Here is an 8,295-nt window from a genome sequence, read left to right as displayed (position 1 = left end):
TAAGGGACAATCGCCACAGGTTTGTCCGGTCAGAACAATAACGATGTCAATGTCCCAATGATGACGGATGTACCAAAGTATTTATTGCACACACACTCAAGCCTTGAATGGCAGGATGGACATGAATGAAGATGAACTGTGATTGAGTTATCCGTGAATGACCGTGGTTTCTACAGAATGACATAAATAACAAATATACAATATTAACAATGATATATACACCAAGCATAACTATATTATACACACGATGAATATAACGGCAATGATCTGAACATGGATATGTTACTTTAACACCGTGCCGCGTAACGGTGAACATTCCATTATCTCCGTTACTAACATTCACGTGAATTAGCAGTAAAGGAGTGAAATACACAAGACAGTGAATGATTCATATCCTAAATGACTAACAGATATTATCTACACTAATATTAACAGACTAACTCGCTAAATCACACATATACTATGTACAAACACTCACATTCACAAAGACGCACGGCAAGACGAACGTGAATGTCCTTGATAACAGAATTGTCTGTTAACTCCTTGATGATAAGGCTCCTCTCCAGCTTCTATTGACCCACACACTGGCCAGCGGTGGGTCAGGCTTATATAGGGGAGCTGAGGGGGAGCCTTGAAACTGTTGAGTTTGACCAAATGGTCAGTGAAATTCCACTGTGCACGAGCCCCACGGAACTCTGGGATCAAATGATAGGATGACCCTTCATGGACCCCAGGTCCCGTGAGTGGCCGGCACAGCGGGGGTGCACAGCTGGGTGCAACTGGTGGCCTTTTTAACACCCACCGTCAAGCATGGAGGTGGAAACATTATGCTTTGGGGCTGTTTCTCTGCCAAGGGTACAGGACGACTCCACTGCATCGAGGGGACTATGGATGGGGCCATGTAACGTGGAATATTGGGCTTGAACCTCATTCCCTCATTCCCTCCCATTGAAAACGCAACCTTAAGGATTTGGAGAGGATCTGCAAAGAGGAGTGGACCAAAATCCCTCCTGAGATGTGTGTAAACCTGGTGACCAACTACAAGAAAAGTCTGACGTCTGTGCGTGCCAACAAGGGTTATTCCACCAAGTACTAAGTCATGTTTTGCTAGGGGTTCAAATACTTATTTTCTGCATCAAATGCAAATTAAGTCATAAATGTTATAAAATGCAGTTTTCTGGATTTTTTTGTTGATATTCTGTTTCTCACTGTTAAAATACACCTACTATTACAATTATAGATCACACATTTCTTTGCAAGTGGTCAGGGGTTCAAATACTTATTTTCCCCACTGTAGATGGAACATGATTTTTCAACACTTAAAAAACACATTGTTTTACGCCTATAATTAGCACCGCTTGTGTCGTCATATTTTTATTTCATATTACTATATTTAAAAAAAAAAAAAAAAATTTGTTTCCAATGATTGTTGGGGGAGACAACTTTATGGTACGGGGGGACACGTCCCCCCCGGGATCTCCGCCTATGACACTTACCCATCCTGCCATTGCTGACTCCTTCCAAAATCAATACAAGCTGAAATAAACAAACTGTTTCTATCATGTTTCATCTGATGTGCGTCCTTTACTGCTGAGGAGAAACGCTTCCCCATACATATGAAGCTACCGACAGGAAAGGGGACTGGCCATTAACCCCGGCCGGGGGCTAACTCACCCTGCACTCAAACACACGATCACACAATAGTCCACAGAAGGTTAGGGCTTCTCTTCTTAGTGCTGCCAAGCGTTCTTCCTGCACCCAGATTCAGACTGTCTTTTACATCCTACTCCAGGAACAATCACACACCCTTAACAGGCAACAGGTGTCTCACCCATCTGCAGCCGGTCATAATTAATCCAGTAATTACTGGCCGCAGTGGGTACGCCAATGGATTAATTATTGAAGGCCCGTCACACCATAACGTTCTGGTCAACGTTCTTTGACTTTAGAGGAAACGTTGGTAATCGTCCATGGTCGCTGGTATAGCACCAGAAGAGTGTTGTGTGAAAGCTGGTGAACGCTGTAATCGTCTGTGATCGGCGGAGAATGCTGGTCCGAAAATTAATTTTTGAACATGCACAAAAGTTCTCATGGAGACCAGCGTTCTTCAACGTTTAATTTAAACGCTGGAGAACTTTCATGGAACGTTTTATTAACTGAGACGTGATTTTTAGTTTGGACATGCCTACTAACGTCCTCTTTGATCCAGGGAAATTTGAGCACCTAACCCATCTCTCGTACGAAGATATCGGCGAAAGTTTTTTCACCAAGGGAAGATCTTGATTTTATCATGTCCCTTCTACAATTAATATGTTATTAACCATACGTGATCAACAAACGCAACTTACATCATTGCAAACGTTATTCTGTGCACTATACATCTACATATTCAATAATATCATGTCATGCAAGGTCATTGCATAATCTAGCGAAAAGCGGAGTGGAGGGTATGCTTGCTTGAGCCCAGCATGAAGTAGATGTAGCCTACTGAACTTGAACATAGCTGAGCACTGTTATAGCTGGTGCTGTTCCATGGCACATGGATATGATATGAAGACTCTTGTGACATGGACAATGTGTGTGGATGTGTTGATGTTTTCTAATAATAAACATTGAGAAACACAAATTCAGTGTCAAATTTAAATAATTTATTTTAATAACATAAAACCCCAGGAATAACGCCCGTTTTTTCGTAAATCACAGTAATAATAACAGTAAATCTTCGTCCGAAGACATTGCTAGTGAAAGAGGCTTTGTATTCTTCTTACTTTCAGCAGCATTTATCATCTTCTTACTTGCAGCAGTGCTAGCAGAAGCCCCCTTCACACCCTTTCGTCGTCTTGGCGGCATGATGTTCACTGTTCAGATCAACTGAATCCACTATGATTTTCCAGCGTTTTATACCCGTTTGACCATAACACCCACACGCCAGCAAAACGCTATTCTGTCATTATTCACACTTTAATCACACGCTCAACACGCTCTTCTAAGGTTGACTTAACGTTTGTCGCGCACCAGTGACACGTCACTTGGTCGGTGTCACATGCTTCTCATGCGTGAGTCCCACGCTAGTCATGCGTCAGTCCTACGCTATTCTTTCATTAGTCACACGCCAGATGTGTCCATCTCGCCCTAGAACGCTCGAAATTGAACGATTAGAAAGTTCAGAGAACATTGACCAGAACGTTATGGTGTGACGGGGCCTTTAGAAGATCATCCTGGTGGTCAGTCCCGTGGGAAGAGAACTGGGAGGAGGCGGCAGAGAGAAATCAGAATCAGAATCAGAATCAGAATCATCTTTATTGGCCAAGTACATTTCCACATACAAGGAATTTTTCCTGGGTTTAATTGCTCTCAATGTACTTAAACTGAAAAATATGCATGCAACAGTTTAGGATAATAAATAAATATAAAATATAATATAATAATAAAATATAATAATCTGTCAACTGTTCACTAGAGTGACGGCAAGGGGGGAAAAACTGTTCCTGTGTCTGGTGGTTTTTGTGTACATAGTTCTGTAGCGCCTGCCAGAGGGGAGGAGCTGGAACAGATTATGTCCAGGGTGTGAGGGGTCTGCAATGATTTTCCCTGCCCGTTTCCTGGCTCTGGATGTGTACAGGTCCTGGATGCAGTGGCAGAGCCAGGGAATTTCCATTGGGGTGGCCAGGATGGGGCCAGTGATAATTTTTGGGTGGCAAGCATGTGTCTCACCAGGCGATGCAGAGCTATTTAAGACACATATAGGAAACATCTCAACATTATTCGGAATTCAGGTGAAAAAAAAGAATACACTTATTCTGTATTCATACTTGGTTTTAAACTGTGTTGATTTACCGATTGCTATTTGTGTTTTTTTTTGTATTGTACGACTGAGTCGAACAATGGTTGTAGAGATATGCATTGACAGTAAGGTACTCTATTTTATAGTAGAGATGTCCTCAGTTAATGGCGACAAGCCAAGTCAATTCTCTCAGTGTATCATCAGGAATACAAAACAAGGATGCAAAATTAGAAGTGCAATGTTTTTTTAATCAAGTCTGATCACAATATGGATTTATCTTTAAATAACAAAAAGTATAAAATACTGAGCTAATGTATAGAAATATGAAAATAAATAAAATAACATCCTGAATACAATTTGCTGAATTACAACAAATGTAAATATGACAAGCATTAACAGCCTGTTTAAATAAGCAGTGTCAATTTTTCTTCAATTCGATCCATAAACATCTATCAAACACATAATAACAAACATCATATTCACAATGGGTATTAGGCGGAGTCTGCAAGAATGATTCAAGTTTGAGCCACATTTACACATATCAGACAGAGAATCCAAACAGTGACATCTCATGAAAACTGAACACTTCAATGACTGTCCTTAAAGATCTAAAGATTAGCCTCCTGTATATAACAGAGGCATTGAACACTTTGATACTTTCCTTTGTGTTATAAAAATAGTGCCTCTTAAAAAAACAATTGCCTCGAAGCCCTTGGGGATTATTTACATGGAATCTTCCAATGCAGAACTTCTAACTGCATTATTGAAACTATTTACATCATCACTTCATCATATCATTGTTTACACACTCATTTCAGACGTATTCTGCGGTTATTGTGATTAGCAGCAAATCGATTAACAAATTCATCCAAGTCCAGGGACTTTGCTCGTCTGGACTCCACACTTAAAATACCCAGACTGCTCAGTCGATCATCATCCATAGTGGATCTCAAGTGTGTCTTTATTAACTTGAGTGTGGAAAAGCTGCGTTCACAGGAGGCAGTACTGACTGGTATGGCAATAGCAATTTTGCATAACCTGAAGAGCTCATGGAATACCTCTTTAAAGGGTTCAACGAATTTAGTGAGTTCTACTAGGCTAGAGGGCTTCTGTATGCCAGATTTGACTTTTCTCTCTAGGATTCTTTTCATTTGGTGTAACTCGTGTTTGAGGTCATCTGTGTTACATTCATAAATAGAAGCAAATGCAAATAGAGCTTGCTCTTGGCAAAATTTATTACTTGACGGATTTAAGGCTTGGATTCCCAACATTATTTCACAATTTGGTTTAGCAAATCGTCTGTTTAGCTCACTGAGCATGTTATCCAGCACAGGGTAAAATATGCTGGTACGGAAAGTGTCCATACTCTGCTCTGAACACTCACCCGTTGAGGACATGACAGCATGTCCATCTAGCCACCGGCTCTGTTTTGTCTTTCTTTTTGAAGTAGGTTCCACCTCTACATCACATTTTTCAGCAGTATTTAAGATTTCTCTCCAGAGTCCTTCAAAGTAGGATTCATCCCTGTAAGCTTGAACATTTTGCACAAGGGCTTGAACTAGATCCACAGCTGAACACAAATCAAGAGAGGGAGACTGTAGCATGTCAGAGAGACACCTTGCATCACCAAAAACCTTATTGCATATCACCAAAAGTCCAATGAACTGCAGGTCAAATTGAGCGAGCAGGCCTCGTGCATCAATGCTTCTATCGCCACTGTTTTCTGAAGCCACTTCTACAAGGAGACGCATGATGGCAGGTAGTCTATCAAGAACAGTGTGGCAAGCTATATGCCGGCAAGCCCACCTTGTTTCACTCAATCGCTGAAGTTCTCTGGGTGCTCCAGGATACATTTCTTTCTGTATGTTCAGCCACTTGTTGTGAATGTACGAGCCAGACACAAATACATAGAGTCTCTGCAACAATGCGAAAAAACATTCAGCTTGTGGTACTGCCTTAACTGTGTCCACAAGAACAAGATTAAGACAATGGGCATTACAATGTACATAAAAGGCCTGTTTTGCCACCTCTTTAATACGAGCCTGAACGCCTGAGTGCTTGCCACTCATGACAGAAGCCCCATCATATGATTGCCCGATCAGGTTACTTTTGTATTCCAAGCCACATCTCTCAAGTACCTGTATTATTTTATGCGTCAGGCCTGCAGCATCTAGGCGGTCTGCAGATTCAAAGTGCAAAAAGCTCTCTTTTACGGCTCCTGCATAATAATATCTTAACACTAAAGAGATCTGCTCCTTTTTTTTAAGGTCTTTAGTTTCATCTGCCATAAGGGAAAAGACTTCACTCTCCTTGACTTCGTTTATGATGGAAGCGCGTACCATTTCAGCTAATGTATCCAAAATTTCATTTTGAATTTGGTGGCTCGTGTATTTTGCATTGCGAGGCCCTGTCATTTTCTTTTTAACAACTGGGTCATGTTTAGCAATCATGTCCAATATAGCCAAGAAGTTTCCCCTGTTGTCTGCATCTACTGTCTCCTTGTGTCCCCTCTGTGAAATATTCTGGGTTGCAGTTAACAGTAGGACTTCTGCTAAACTTTTTATGTAGGCACGATTTTCCTCTATCTGCTTATGATGTTCTTTACTTAAAGTACTCATTAACAAGGCATCAGCTTTATCTGCTCTCTCATATTCTTTCCAAGCAATCATTGCATTTGTGTGACCCTCTCCCTTTGCATGTCCACAAAACCCTCCATCTCTGAATGTTGCCTTTTTCCAGTTTTTAAAACCCAAGGCTGATGTAAACACTGACTCTGTGTGTGGGAGGCCAAAATGCCTGCATGCATAACAGTATGCTGAGTCTTGTGACAGTGAATATTCAAGCCATGTGTGGATAGAGTACCACGATGCCTGAAAGTGTCTGCGCCTGTCGCCCTGGAGTGTCCTCGGATAGAGTTTCAGACGTGGCTGGATTGGACTATCAGTTCTTGATTTGGAAATGTCTGTTTAAAAATGGAAAAAAAGGCATATTCAATTATTAAATTACAGCAGAGATTAATAATCAAGATAAACTCATACATTGGAGTGTACTATCCCATGTTACATCTAATGGATTATCTGAACACTATAATCTTCTTAAAAACGTTATAGATTTGAGGCCATTCATCCAACTCTACTCAAGTTGAGGTGAGTGGTATGACTCATACCTGTTTATGAATTATCAGGCCACTGTATCAGATTGGGCAAAACTGAAGTGGAATTAAAGTGTCCAGTATGTGTGAAAGAGTGAGTATACCTGGAGGTCCACTTGGGCCGCCACTCGTTGTTGGAGGCTCCTCTCTCTCGCTGTCTGAATCTTCTCTGTGGGAATCTAAATATATATATTAAAAACATTAATAGGTGTTTAAAGTATTTTCCACAAGGTGTAATGATCCACTATCCAATTTCACAGATACAAAAGATTAAAATTCATTTTCTACAGCATTAAACATATTCAATATAAACTTGTGGACAATATCGATGGAAAAGTTAGCAGAAGAGTACAACATACAATGTAAGATTGACAATTTACCTGGGGATCCACTGGGGCCACTCCTCAGGGAGGACTCTTCTGTCCTGCTCTCAATCAATCTTTCAGAAACATCTAAAATAATTACAATAAGGTGTACAGGTAATTTTCCTAAAGGTTTTATAATGCATGCTATATAGTGTTTAACAAACACACTATAAGCTAAAGTATAATATTAGTGAAAGTGTCTCTGGGTAGCAAATACAAATATGCCATACTTTAATGTAATGAAAAAACTAACTGATATGTTTTACAATGCACTTTCAACCTGACCTGTATATGAAGACACACTTTAAGCCAATTGTAAATAAGATAACCTCATACCAAGCTGTACTATATGTGAGTCTCTATACTGTATACCTGGAGGTCCATTTAAGTTGCTGCTCTCTGGGGGCTCCTCATCCTCGCTCTCTGCCTGTTTTTTCTCCATCTCATCCTCATTCTTTGCCTTAGCTGTCTTCTTTCCACTTGCCCTGAAGAAGGACGCTATGTCTGCCTTCTTCCTCTTCATTATTTTTCCCTCTTTAATGACACCTATCCAAAATGCATACTGTATATACCTGACACAATCATAACACGATCTAGCTTGCTTCTAAACTTCGCAAAATAGATAGTCATGGCTGGGATAGTCACAGTTATTAGAAGACAAAAACAACATCCATTATGATATCATACCTTTCTGTTTTGGGTTTCTTCACTTATAGGCCGCAACATGAACACTGTTTTTGTTTCAACCCGCTCCACAGGCGCGCATCTACACAATCTTTAGCTCATAAAAAAGAACGAGTCGTGCTTAGCTACCAAAAAAAAGTTCGTTGCTGACTTTCCAGTCAATTTTTGGTGCGTCTATGTTTTATGCCGAACTAGTTTCTTCAGAGCGCACAAGGATCTTGGTCGCGAGTGCTGGCACTTTTCGACACGTGATCGTTCTACACCAATGAGGTAGCTGCTTTTTGTCAACAGAATGGCAAGATGGCGGCTCC

The sequence above is a fragment of the Clupea harengus genome, chromosome 22 (genome assembly GCF_900700415.2).
Source record: "Clupea harengus chromosome 22, Ch_v2.0.2, whole genome shotgun sequence".
Taxonomy (NCBI): domain Eukaryota; kingdom Metazoa; phylum Chordata; class Actinopteri; order Clupeiformes; family Clupeidae; genus Clupea; species Clupea harengus.
This window is presented reverse-complemented; position numbering follows the sequence as displayed.